At 44.3% G+C, this 15,038-nt stretch overlaps 1 protein-coding gene across 5 annotated transcripts in view; it reads right to left on the bottom strand.

Moving 5' to 3' along the window:
* The window catches only part of rpap1 (RNA polymerase II associated protein 1), a 154,979-nt gene that overhangs the window by 11,330 nt on the left and 128,611 nt on the right, over window positions 1-15,038 (bottom strand). The gene's annotated exons all lie outside the window — the stretch shown is intronic.

The raw sequence follows: 15,038 nt of genomic DNA, 5'->3' as shown, positions 1-15,038 counted from the left end.
TTTATCTGCAGTTTGCAGCCAATCCTGATCTAAACATTACACATCTTGCCAAAGCACTGAGGCATTTTTCAGGTTTCAGTCATGCGTGCTCCGAATTTATTTCTACATTCGAGATGATGGAGGACATTTAATCCCTGGGGATTGCTGAATCTCACCCTGATAATATACCAGGACTTCTGGTTAGCGAAGATTGCATTTCATTCTGAATGCTTTCAAGGCTCAAGTGTTGTTCAATTGAATAGACCAGCGGTTTAACAAAATTCCCCATTTATTAGTAAGTTTGTGCTCAAATTGAGGGATTACATGGAATGTACACCACAAAAATAGGCCATTCGGCTCAACTAGTCTATGCTGGGCCAGCCCCATCATTACATTATTTTATTCCTTTCTCCCTATGTTTCTGCTATTGGCTTCAAATAGTCCTTGAGATAATGTTTCACATTCTAACCACTGTGTGAATAAGTTTCTTCTGAACTCCCTATTGGATTTATGGGAGATTATTTGTGGCCCCTAGATTTGGATTCCCCACAAGTGGAAACATTTTCTCTACATCTACCCTGTTAAACCCCTTCATAGTTTTAAAGACCTCTATTAGTTATATGTTGTATTATATATGTTAGAGTTGGGAAATGGCAAGCCTTCGATTTCAGGCACCCAATCACCAGCACCAAGTATTCTCAGCTCAAGCAGTTACATGTAGGAGAAATGTTCATCAACCCTGTCCCAAAAACGTATCTCAAACCCCAAACTCGAGAGAGCATCTCTGTTGCGCCTGTGCGATATTGTTCCATTCTCTAAGTCAGCTGGCCTGCAGCCTCCCTGAAATGGCACAGCCAATGTATGGGCAGGGTTGTGTTTTACAGTCAAGCTCATCCAGATTGCACAAACTCATTTCAGATCAGACAGCTGAAGCCACCAGAAGACTCTCATCTACCAATTTGAACCTGGCCTGAGAGGTGAAAGGCCAGTGTCTCACCTAACACTCCAAAGTTTCTCTCATCAATAGGATGGTGACTGAATTCATCTCAATTCCATACCCCAGCTGGTGAGTGAGTGCGCATGGATTAACAAAAGCAAAAACTTGTATTTATACAATATACTTTCATGACTTCAGGATACATAGCAGTTACTGATGCTTAAGACTTTCTTGTTGATGCCAGGAACACAAGAAAAAAAGAACTTGCATTTATCAAGCACCATTCACGACCTTGGGACGTCCCAGCTGATGAAGTATGTTTGAAGCGTAGTCATTGTTGTAATACAGGAAATGCAGCAGCCATTTTGTGCACAGCAAGGTCCCAGAGCAGCAATGTGATAATGACCAGAAAATCTATTTCAATTTTGTTGGTAGAGGGATAAATATTTGCCAGGATACATGGGCTATAGTAGCTCACAGAGAACAAAGACTTGGGTTTTGGTTTACACTCTTGCCTCAGAGTGAGAAGGTTTGACATAGGATACATGACACAGACACGGGCCATTCGGCCCAACCATCCATGCCACCGTTTATACTCCACTCGAGCCTCCTTCCATTTTTCCTCATCTAAACGTATCAGCATAACCCTCTATTCCCTTCTCCCTCATGTGCTTGTCTAGCCTCCACTTAAATGCATCTATACTATTCGCTTCAACCCCTCCCTGTGGTAGTGAGTTCCACATTCTCACCATTCTTTGGGTAAAGAAGTTTCTTCTAAATTCCCTAGTGGATTTCTTGGTGACTATCTTAAATTGATGGCCTCTAGTTATGCTCTTCCCCACAAGTGGAAACATTCTCTCTGTAGCCACTCTATCAAAAGCTTTCAGAATTTTAGATCTTTTTTTAACAGAAAAGAGACTCAGCCTGTTCATTCTTTCCTGATATATATACCCTCGCATTTCTGGCATCATCCTTGTAAATCTTCTCTGCACCCTCTCCAGTGCCTCAAATCCTTTTTATAATATGGCGACCAGAACTATATGCAGTACTCCAAGTGTGGTCGAACAAAGGTTTGAGACAGGTTTAACATAACTTCCCTACTTTTTATTTCTATACCTCTAGAAATAAACCCTGGTGCTTGGTTTGCTTTTTTTACGGCCTTGCTAACCTGTGTCGCAACTTTTAGTGATTTGTGTATTTGTACTCCGAGGTGCCTTTGCTCCTTGACTCCACTTAGACTCTCACCCTCCAAGTAATAATAAGAATAAAACTGGACGGCCCACCCGGCATCGGCTTCAGACACGACAACGGTACACCCAAGTCCATTAAACCCGCAAAATACTCCTCACTAACATCTGGGGACTTGTGCCAAAATTGGGAGAGCTGTCCTACAGACTGGTCAAACAACAGTCTGAGATAGGCATGATTCTGTAAGTATGACTATCAGCCAATGTCCCAGACTCCTCCATCACAATCCCTGGGTATGTCCTGTCCCACCAGCAGGACAGACCCACCTGAGGTGGTAGCTCAGTGATATACAGTCGAGAGGACAGGCCCTGGGAGTCCACAACGTTGACTCCGGACCCCATGAAGTCTCATGGCTTCAGGTCAAGCACGTGCAAGCAAACATCCTGCTGATAATCACCTATCGCCCTCCCTCAGCTGATGAATTAGCATTCCTCCATGTTGAACACCACTCGGAAGAAGCACTGAGGATAGCAAGGGCACAGAATGTACTCTGGGTGGGGGACTTCAAGATCCATCACCAAGAGTGGCTCGGTTGTACCACGAGTGGCCGAGTCGTGAAGGACATATCTGCCAACTGGGCCTGCAGCATGTAGTGAGAACCAACACGAGGGAAAAACCTACTTCATTTCATCCTCACCAATCTACCTGTCACAGATGCATCTGTCCATGACAGCATTAGTAGCAGTGACCACCGCACAGTCATTGTGGAGACTCGTGTTGTGCGGCACTACCACCGTGCTAAATGGGATAGATTTAGAACAGATCTAGCGGCTCAAAACTGGGCATCAGCAGCAGCAGAATTGTATTTCACCACAATCTGTAACCTCATGGCCCGGCATATCCTTCACTCTACTATTGCCATCAAGCCAGGGGACCAACCCTAGTTCAATGAGGAGCGCATAAGAGCTTGCCAGCAGCACCAGGCCTATCTAAAAATGAGGTGCCAACCTGGGGAAGCTACAACACAGGACTAGATGCATGCAAAGCAGCATGTTATAGACAGAGCCAAGCGATCCCACAATCAACAGATCAGATCAAAGCTCTACATTCCTGCCACATCCAGTCGTGAATGCTGGTGGACAATTAAATAACAAACAGGAGGAGGCTCCATGAATATCACCATCCTCAATGATGGCGGAGCCCAGCACGCAAGTGTAAAGACAAGGCTGAAGCGTTTGCAACCATCTTCAGCCAGAAGTGCCGAGCGGATGATCAATATCGGCCTCCTCCTGAGGTCCCCACCATCACAGAAGCCAGTCTTCAGCCAATTCGATTCACTCCACAGAATATCAGGAAGTGGATGAGTGCACTGGATACAGCAAAGGCTATGGGCCCCGACAACATCCCGGCTGTCGTGCTGAAGACTTGTGCTCCAGAACACCTCTAGCCAAGCTGTTCCAGTACAGCTACAACACTGGCATCTACCCAACAATGGTGGAAAACTGCCCAGGTATGTCCAGTCCACAAAAAGCAGGACAAATCCAATCTGGCCAATTACCGCCCTAGCAGTCTACTCTCAATCATCAGCAACGTGATGGAAGGTGTCTTCGACAGTGCTATCAAGCGGCATTTACTCATCAATAACCTGCTCACTGATGCTCAGTTTGGGTTCCGCCAGGACCACTCGGCCCCAGACCTCATTACAGCCTTGGTCCAAACATGGACAAAAGAGCTGAATTCCAGAGGTGAAGTGAGAGTGATTCCCCTTGACATCAAGGCAGCATTTGACCGAGTGTGGCATCAAGGAGCCCTAGTAAAGTCAAGGGGAATCAGGGGGAAAACTCTCCACTGACTGGAGTCATACCTAGCACAGAGGAAGTTGGTTGTGGTTATTGGCAGTCAATCATACCAGCCCCAGGACATCGCTGCAGGAGTTCCTCAGGGCAATGTCCCAGGCCAAAGCATCTTCAGCTGCTTCATCAATGACCTTCCCTCCATCATAAGGTCAGAAGGGGGGATGTTCGCTGATGATTGCACAGTGTTCAGTTCCATTCGCAATTCCTCAGAATAAGACCTGGACAACATTCAGGCTTGGGCTGGTAAGTGGAAAGTAACACTCACAAGAACTAGGAGCAGGAGTAGGCCACCTGGCCCCTCGAGCCTGCTCCGCCATTTAATAAGATCATGGCTGATCTGATCATTGACTCAGTTCCAGATCCCTGCCCGCTCCCCATAACCCTTTATTCTCTTATCGCTCAAAAATCTGTCTATCTCCGCCTTAAATATATTCAATGACCCAGCCTCCACAGCTCTCTGGGGCAGAGAATTCCATAGATTTACAACTCTCAGAGAAGAAATTCCTCCTCATCTCAGTGTTAAATGGGTGGCTCCTTATTCTGAGATTATGCCCCCTAGTTTTAGTTTCCACTATGAGTGGAAATATACTCTGCATCCACCTTGTCGAGCCCACTCATAATCTGACATGTTTCGATAAGATCACCTCTGATTCTTCTGAACGCTAATGTGAATAGTTCCAACCGACATAACCTATCTTCAAAAGTTAACCCCCTCATCTCCAAAATCAACCTTGTGAACCTTCTCTGAACAGCCTCCAATGCAAGTATATCCTTCCTTAAATATAGATACCAAAATTGCACGCAGTACTCCAGGTGTGGCCTTACCAATACAGTTGTAGCAGGACTTCTGATTACTTGCTGTACCTGCATACTAACTTTGTGTGTTTCATGCACAAGGACCTCCAGGTCCCTCTGTACTGAAGCACTTTGCAATTTTTCTCCATTTAAATTATAATTTGCTTTTCTATTTTTTCTGCCAAAGTAGATAACCTCACATTTTCCTACTTTATACTCCATCTGCCAAATTTTTGCCCACTCACTTAGCCTGTCTATATCCCTTTGCAGATTTTTTGTGTTCTCCTCAGTTTGCTTTCATCAGCCAACTTGGCTACATTACACTCAGTCCCTTCATCCAAGTCATTAATATAAATTGTAAATAGTTGAGGCCACAGCACCGATCCCTGCGGCATCCCACTAGTTACTATTTGCTAACTGGAAAATGACCCATTTACCCCGACTCTCTGTTTTCTGTTAGTTAGCCAATCCTCAATCTATGCTAATAGAAACATAGAAAATAGATGCAGGAGGAGGCCATTCGGCCCTTTGAGCCTACACCACCATTCAATAAGATCATGGCTGATCATTCACCTCAGTACCCCTTTCCTGCTTTCTCTCAATACCACTTGATTCCTTTAGCCGTAAGGGCCACATCTAACTCCCTCTTGAATATATCCAATGAACTGGCATCAACAACTCTCTGCGTTAGGGAATTCCACAGTTAAAAACTCTCTGAGTGAAGAAGTTTCTCCTCATCTCAGACCTAAATGGCTTAGGCCTTATCCTTAGACTGTGTCCCCTGGTTCTGGACTTCCCCATCGGGAACATTCTTCCTGCATCTAACCTGTCCAGTCCTGTCAGAATTTTATATGTTTCTATGAGATCCCCTCTCATCCTTCTAAACTTCAGTGAATAAAGGCCCAGTCGATCCAATCTCTCCTCATATGTCAGTCCAGCCACCCTGGGAATCAGTCTGGTGAACCTTCGCTGCACTCCCTCAATAGCAAGAACGTCCTTCCTCAGATTAGGAGACCAAAACTGAACACAACATTCCAGGTGAAGCCTCATCAAGGCATTGTACAACTGCAGTAAGACCTCCCTGCTCCTATACTCAAATTCCCGAGTTATGAAGGCCAACATACCATTTGCCTTCTTCACCGCCTGCTGTACCTGCATGCCAACCTTCAATGACTGATGTACCATGACACCCAGGTCTCGTTGCACCTCCCCTTTTCCTAATCTGCCGCCATTTAGATAATATTCTGCCTTCGTGTTTTTGCCCCCAAAGTAGATAACCTCACATTTATCCACATTATACTGCATCTGCCATGCGTTTGCCCATTCAACTAACCTGTCGACCCTACAGCCTCTTAGCATTCCCCTCACAGCTCACACCGCAACCCAACTAAATGTCATCTGCAAACTTGGAGATATTACACTCAATTCCTTCATCTAAATCATTAATGTATATTGTAAAGAGCTGGGGTCCCAGCAATGAGCCTTGCGGCATTCCACTAGTCACTGCCTGCCATTCTGAAAAAGACACATTTATCCTGACTCTCTGGTTGGCAGACAGGAAACAGTTCTCTATCCACATCAGTACATTACCCCCAATACCATGTGCTTTAATTTTGCACACCAATCTCTTGTGTGGGACCTTGTCAAAAGCCTTTTCAAAGTCCAAATACACCACATCCACTGGTTCTCCCTTGTCCATTCTACTAGTTACATCCTCAAAAAATTCCAGAAGATTTGTCAAGCATGATTTCCCTTTCATAAATCCATGTTGACTTGGACCGATCCTGTCACTGCTTTCCAAATGAGCTGCTATTTCATCTTTAATAATTGATTCCAACATTTTCCCCACGACTGATGTCAGGCTAACCGGTCTATAATTACCCGTTTTCTCTCTCCCTCCTTTTTTAAAAAGTGATGTTGCATTAGCTACCCTCCAGTCCATTGGAACTGATCCAGAGTCGAGAGACTGTTGTAAAATGATCACCAATGCATCCACTATTTCTAGGGCCACTTCCTTAAGTACTCTGGGATGCAGACTATCAAGCCCCGGCGATTTATCGGTCTTCAATCCCATCAATATCCCTAACACAATTTCCCGCCTAATAAGGATATCCTTCAGTTCCTCCTCTTCACTCGACCCTCGGTCCCCTAGTACTTCCGGAAGGTTATTTGTGTCTTCCTTCGTGAAGACAGAACCAAGTATTTGTTCAACTGGTCTGCTATTTCTTATTTCCCATTATAAATTCACCTGAATCTAACTGCAAGGGACCTACTTTTGTCTTCACTAATCTTTTTTTTTCCACATGGCTATAGAAGCTTTTGCAGTCAATTTATATGTTCCCGGCAAGCTTCCTCTCATACTCTATTTTCCCCCTCCTAATTAAACCCTTTGTCCTCCTCTGCTGAATTCTAAATTTCTCCCAGTCCTCAGGTTTGCTGTTTTTTCTGGCCAATTTATATGCCTCTTCCTTGGATTTAACACTCTCCTTAATTTCCCTTGTTAGCCATGGTTGAGCCACCTTCCCCGTTTTATTTTTACTCCAGACAGGGATGTACAATTGTTGAAGTGCATCCATGTGATCTTTAAATGTTTGCCATTGCCTATCCACCGTCAACCCTTTAAGTATCATTTGCCAGTCTATTCTAGCCAATTCACGTCTCATACCATCGAAGTTACCTTTTCCTAAGTTCAGAACCCTCGTCTTTAAATTTACTGTGTCACTCTGCATCTTAATAAAGAATTCTATGGTCACTCTTCCCCAAGGGGCCTCGCACAACAAGATTGCTAATTAGTCCTTTCTCATTACACAACACCCAGTCGAGGATGGCCAGCCCTCTAGTTGGTTCCTCAACATATTGGTCCAGAAAACCATCCCTAATACACTCCAGGAAATCCTCCTCCATCGTATTGCTACCAGTTTGGTTAGCCCAATCTATATGTAGATTAAAGTCGCCCATGATAACTGCTGTACCTTTATTGCACGCATCCCTAATTTCTTGTTTGATGCTGTCCCCAACCTCACTACTACTGTTTGGTGGTCTGTACACAACTCCCACTAGCATTTTCTGCCCTTTGGTATTCCGTAGCTCCACCCATACAGATTCCACATCATCCAAGCTAATGTCCTTCCTTATTATTGTGTTGATTTCCTCTTTAACCAGCAACGTTACCCCACTCCTTTTCCTTTCTGTCTATCCTTCCTGAATGTTGAATTCAGGAAGGATATATTACCCCCAACCCCGTGAACTTTTATCTTGTGCGGTAATCTTTTATGTGGCACCTTATCGAATGTCTTCTGGAAATCCAAATACACACATCCACTGGTTCCCCCTTATCCACCCTCCTCGTTACATCCTCAAAGAACTCCAGCAAATTTGTCAAACATGATTTCCCTTTCATAAAACCATGCTGACTCTGCTTGATTGAATTATGATTTTCCAAATGTCCTGCTACTGCTTCCTTAATAATGGACTCTAGCATTTTCCCAACGACAGATGTTAGACTAACTGGTCTATAGTTTCCTGCTTTCTGAATAGGAGCGTTACATTTGCGGTTTTACAGTCCACTGGGCCCTCCCCAGAGTCCAAAGAATTTTGGTAGATTACAACCAACGCATCCACTGTCTCTGCAGCCACATCTTTTAGGACCCTAGGATGCAAGCCATCAGATCCAAGAGACTTGTCCACCTTTAGTCCCATTATTTTACCATGTACTACTTCTTTAATGATAGTGATTGTATCAAGTTCCTCCCTCCCTCGAGCCCCTTGATTATCCCTTATTGGGATGTTTTTAATGTCTTCTACTGTGAAGACCAATACAAAATATTTGTTCAAAGTCTCCCTGTTCCCCATTATTAATTCCCCAGTCTCATCCTCGAGGGGACCAACATTTACTTTAGCCACTCTTTTCCTTTCTATGTACCTGTAGAAACTATTGGTATCTGTTTTTATATTTCGTGCTAGATTACTTTCATAATCTATTTTCCCTCTTATTTTTTTTTGTCATTCTTTGCTGGTTTTTAAAAGTTTCCCAATCCTTTGGCCTCTCACTAGTCTTGTATGCCCTTGTTTTCAATTTGATACCATCCCTTATTTCCTTAGTTAGCCACGGATGGTTATCTCTTCTCTTACAGCCTTTCATTCTCATTGGGATATATATTTGTTGAGTTATGAAATATCTCCTTAAATGTCTGCCACTGCTCATCAACCATCCCACTATTTAATCTATTTTCCCAGTCCACCTTAGCCAACTCTGCCTTCATACCTTTGTAGTCTCCTTTATTTAAGTTGAAGACACTGGTTAGAGATCCAACTTTCTCACCCTCCAACTGAATTTGAAATTCAACCATGTTATGGTCACTCATTCCTGGAGGATCCTTCACTAGGAGATTGTTTATTAATCCTGTCTCATTACACAGTACCAGATCTAAGATAGCATGCTCCTTGGTTGGTTCCGCAACATACTTTTCCAGGAATCCATCTCAGATACACTCTATGAACTCTTCCTCAAGGCTTCCTTGGCCAATTTGATTTGTCCAATCAATATGAAGGTTAAAATCGCCCATGATTATTGTCGTTCCTTTTTTGCAAGCCTCCATTATTTCTTGATTTATACTCCGTCCAACAGTGTAGCTATACAAATGCCAGGCAATGACCATCTCCAACAAGCGAGAGTCTAACCACGTCCCCTTGACATTCAACGTCATTACCATCGCAGAATCGCCCACCATCAACATCCTGGGGGCCATTATTGATCAGAAACTTAACTAGACCAGCCACATAAATACTGTGGCAACAAGAGCAGGTCAGAGGCTGGGTATTCTGTGGTGAGTGTCTCACCTCCTGACTCCCCAAAGCCTTTCCACCATCTACAAGGCGCAAGTCAGAAGTGTGATTTTATACTCTCCACTTGCCTGGCTGAGTACAGCCTCAAGCAACACACCATCCAGGAGAAAGCAGCCAGCTTGATTGGCACTCCGTCCACCACCTTCAACATTCACTCCCTCCACCACGGGCCTACCGTGGCTGCAGTGTGTACCATCTATACGATGCGCTGCAGCAACTCACCAAGGCTTAGAAACATAGAAAATAGGTGCAGGAGTAGGCCATTCGGCCCTTCGAGCCTGCACCGCCATTCAATGAGTTCATGGCTGAACATGCAACTTCAGTACCCCATTCCTGCTTTCTCGCCATACCCCTTGATCCCCCTAGTAGTAAGGACTTCATCTAACTCCTTTTTGAATATATTTACTGAATTGGCCTCAACAACTTTCTGTGGTAGAGAATTCCACAGTTTCACCACTCTCTGGGTGAAGAAGTTTCTCCTCATCTCGGTCCTAAATGGTTTACCCCTTATCCTTAGACTGTGACCCCTGGTTCTGGACTTGCCCAACATTGGGAACATTCTTCCTGCATCTAACCTGTCTAAACCCATCAGAATTTTAAATGTTTCGATGAGAACCCCTCTCATTCTTCTGAACTCCAGTGAATACAAGCCAGTTGATCCAATCTTTCTTGATATGTCAGTCCAAACATCCCGGGAATCAGCCTGGTGAACCTTCGCTGCACTCCCTCAATAGCAAGAATGTCCTTCCTCAAGTTAGGAGACCAAAACTGTACACAATACTCCAGGTGTGGCCACACCAAGGCCCTGTACAACTGTAGTAACACCTCCCTGCCCCTGTACTCAAATCCCCTCGCTATGAAGGCCAACATGCTATTTGCTTTCTTAACCGCCTGCTGCACCTGCATGCCAACCTTCAATGACTGATGTACCATGACACCCAGGTCTCGTTGCACCTCCCTTTTTCCTAATCTGTCACCATTCAGATAATAGTCTATCTCTCTGTTTTTACCACCAAAGTGGATAACCTCACATTTATCCACATTATACTTCATCTGCCATACATTTCCCACTCACCTAACCTATCCAAGTCACTCTGCAGCCTCATAGCATCCTCCTCGCAGCTCACACTGCCACCCAACTTAGTGTCATCCGCAAATTTGGAGATACTACATTTAATCCCCTCGTCTAAATCATTAATGTACAATGTAAACAGCTGGGGCCCCAGCACAGAACCTTGCGGTACCCCACTAGTCACTGCCTACCATTCTGAAAAGTAACCATTTACTCCTACTCTTTGCTTCCTGTCTGTCAACCAGTTCTCACTTCTTTGGCAGCACCTCCCAAACCCCGACCTCTACCAACTAGAAGGGCAAGGGCAACAGATATATGGGAACACCGCCACCTCCACGATCCCCTCCAAGTTACACACCATCCTGACTTGGAAGTATATCACCCTTACTTCATCGTTGCTGGCTCAAAATCCAGGAACTCCCTCTCTAAAGCACTGTGGGAGTTCCTTCAACACACGGACTGCAGCGGTTCAAGAAGGCGGCTCACCACCACCTTCTCAAGGGCAATTAATGATGGACAATAAATGCTGGCCTTGCCAGCGACACCCACATTCCATGAATGAATTAACAAAAATAAGTGTTCTTCCCTATTCTTCTCACCAAAATATAATACCTCACATTTATGTGTTGAACTTCATTTTCCAATGATATACCAATTCTGCAAGTTTATTAATTTCCTCCTGTAATTTTTTCACAGTCCTCCTCAGTACTGACTATCCTCCACAATTTGGTGTCCTCTGCAAATTTAGAAATTGTGTTTTGGATTCCAAAGTGTAAATCGTTAATATAAATTGTGAACAACAGTGGTCCCAGCATTGATCTGTGTCGAACACCACTACCCACCTTCTGCCACTGTGAATAGCTACCGTTTACCCCTACTCTCTGCTTTCTGTCTTGGAGCCAGCCAGCAATCCATTTTGCTACTTGTCCCCTGACTCCGCATTCTTTGACCTTGTTCATCAGTCTATTATGGAGAACCTTATCGAAGGCCTTTTGAAAATCTGGATAAATTACATCTACTGCATTACCATTGTCTATTCTCTGTTACCTCTCAAAAAATTCAATAAGGTTGGTCAAGCAAGATTTTCCCTTTTGAAATCCATACTGACTATTCATATTTTTCGTTTCTAGATGTTCGTCTATTTTCTCCTTTAGTAGGGTTTCCATTATTTTCCCTTCCACCGATGTTAAGTTGACTGGTTTATAATTCCCAGGACACGTTCTAACCACCTTCTTAAATATAGGTATTAGCTATCTGCCAGTCCTCTCCAACTACACCTTTTTGTAGCGAATTATTAAATATGTGTAGTAATGCTTCTGCTAGCTCTTCCCTAGATACTTTTAAAATGTGTAGATGCATTCCATCCAGACCAGGGGTTTAACCCTCTTGATTAGTTTATTTAATATATCCCCTCTTTTTATTTTAAATGTACTTTACTTATCTCATTACTAATCTCATCATCCAATGCCATGCCCATCTGTTCTATCTCCTTGGTTATTACATCAGTAGTCCACTAGGTGGCTCTACAATACCTAACAAATCCTTTAATCATCTTAAACACCACAATTATATCTATACACGAGAATACAAGCCTAATTTATGCAACCTGTTAATAATTTAACCCTTTGAGCCCCGGTATCATTCTGGTGAATCTGTGCTGCAGCCCCTCCAAGGCCAATATACCCTTCCTGAGGTGCAGTACCCAGAACTGAACGCAGTGCTCCAGATGGGGTCTAACCAGAGCTTTGTACAACTGTAGCATAACTTCCACCCCTTTATATTCCAACCCCTTCGAGATGAAAGCTAACATTCATTTAGCTTTTTCCTTTTTTTTGTATCTGTCCACTAGCTTTTAGTGAATTCTGTACATGGACCCACCCTGATATTTTGTTGAACTCACAACATGTGGAAGATTGTAAGTCCCACTGCAGAGCACAAAATCTCGACTGACACTCCAGTCCAGTATTGAAAGGGGCGCTGCATGTCTTCTGGATGAGACCCTAAACTGAGGCCCCGTCTGCCGTGTCGGCTGATGTACAAGATCCCACAGCACTATTCTGAAGACGACCGTGGGCGCTTTTCCTGGTGTCCTGGCCAACATCACAGAAACAGATTATCTGACCTCATCACAATGCCATTTGTGGGAAGTTGCTGTGTGCACACTGGCTGCTGCATTCCCTGCATTACAACAGTGACTTCACTTCAAAAAATACTTAATTGGCTGTGAAGCGCTTTGGGAGCATCCGGAGGTCGTGAAAGGCGCTATATAAATGCAAGTCTTTCTTTTCATGACAGATGCACTCTAATTAAGGAAAGTGCCAACGAATCAATTACACCAACAGAGTGTGGTAGGAAAGCTTGAAGGGCAACAGGGACCAACTTGCTTTCCATGAATCTTGAGAACTCGAGAGTAATCAATGAGCTACTTCACAGAAAACACTGCAATGCCTTGGGGATCGAGGGCCAGAAAGACTATTTACTTTTAGAAGGACACTTTCAAAGATTGATTGCCACCTTGCTTGCAGGTCTAAGCTAACACTTGAGCAACCGATTTACCATAGAATAAGGTCCCCCTCTGCATGGCTTTCATTTTTTATTCCATTTTCTCACCTCCTTTTCTGGAGGCACTATCTCCTGTTGGGGCAACAGGCCTACAACCACCAGCCACCACCCAATAACCTGCCCATTATTAAATTGTCAGGCACCAGTCGTGGCAGCAAGTAAAGTCCCGATCAGCCATCACCCCTGTGCTCGCAGACCTGCATTGACTCCTCGTCCAACGTCACAAATTTAAAATTCTCATCCTTGTGCTCCATGGCTTCGCCCATCCCGATCTCTATGACCTCCAATTATGAACTCTTGTCCGTCCCCCACTTTCTTCACCCCACCATTGGCAGCCGTGCCTTCAGCTGCCTTATTCTTAAGTTCTGGAATTCCCTCACTAAACCGCTCTGCCTCTCTCTCATCCTATAAGACACTGCTCAAAAACGACTCTTTGCTCAATATCTCTATGTGGCTTGGTGTCAAGTTGTGTTTAATAACACTCCTGTGAAGCATCAAAATGTTTTACTACGTTAAAGGTGTGATATAAAGTCAAGGTAAAGGTACTCTACTGCATCTCTTATCTAACTATCATGCAGTCACCATTGGTTGGCTCCTTACAGTCCTGATTTAGCCCTAGCACCATTTCCCAGTCTTGCATTACTACTTGATGGATTATGTATCACGACAATGGCTTGCTCAGCATGAGGTCAGACCGTGCCTGCGGCCTTTGACGACGATCTACCTCGGAATAACTGAGGGAGGTACGTGGAAAAGAGTGTTGGAACCAGAAAGATGGAGAATAAGGGGTTCCAACTTTTACCTGCTATCCAACTGCACCGGGCACATGTGCAGTTAGGTCAACTTTGACAGGCACTTGAGGTGTAAGTGAAGTAGCAGAGAAAAGAGAGAGACTTGCATTTATATAATGCCTTTCACAACATCAGGATGCCCCAAAATGTCTTACAATCAATTAAGTACTTTTGAAATGCATCAAGTTGTAATGTAGGAAACGTGGCAGTCACTTTATTCTCAGCAAGGTCCCACAAACAGCAATGTGATGATGACCAGATGTTGGTTGAGGGATGAATTTTGTCCAGCATACCGGGGACAATGCTCCTACTCTTTAAATAGTGGCCGTGGGATCATTTACATCCACCTGAGAGAACAGATGGGACCTCGATTTAACATCCCATCCGAAAGACAAGACAAATGCAAGTTCTCTCTTTCTTTATTGCATTCACGGTTTTTGGAAGGATAGAACAGCCCAGTAAACCATCAGCAACAAGACGGTTCATTCCGACGCGACTGAAATCAAGTTGCATGTCTGTAACCAAAGGGGAGGAGGAAATAAAAGTTTGGCCAACACTTTGATGAAAAATGTGGCCCTTTAAATTTAGCTTCACTGTGGTATCTGAACCAGAAGTATGGCTTGGAATTCACAATTAAATTGCAAGGGTGGGGGTGAGCATATCTGCTTAGCGCCAGATTTGTTTCAGGACTTTCTTTCTCCCTCCCTTCCCAATGTTGCTGAATCCATGAGTACAACCAGCATCTCACCCAAGTAACCATCGTTCAGCAGACTATTCGACCGCAGGGGCACCATAACTGAGCGCAATCCTGACCGTACCCGCGGCATTCTGACAGCTGCACTGGTTAGCGATCAGGAGCAGGCACCCTGGCCGATTATTTCCCAACGGTGCTTGTGCCAACTCTACTCCACCAACTGCTATCCTGCCTGGGATCACGGAACTCTGCACAGAGCAGATCGAACTTGCAATCTCCACGCTCTGAAGGTTTGGAGGCCATACCGGGTGAGTGGTCT

Source organism: Pristiophorus japonicus, chromosome 4 (assembly GCF_044704955.1).
Source record: "Pristiophorus japonicus isolate sPriJap1 chromosome 4, sPriJap1.hap1, whole genome shotgun sequence".
Classification (NCBI taxonomy): Eukaryota; Metazoa; Chordata; class Chondrichthyes; family Pristiophoridae; genus Pristiophorus; species Pristiophorus japonicus.
Note: the sequence above shows the minus strand (reverse complement) of the source record. Positions and strands in the feature narration are given on the sequence as shown.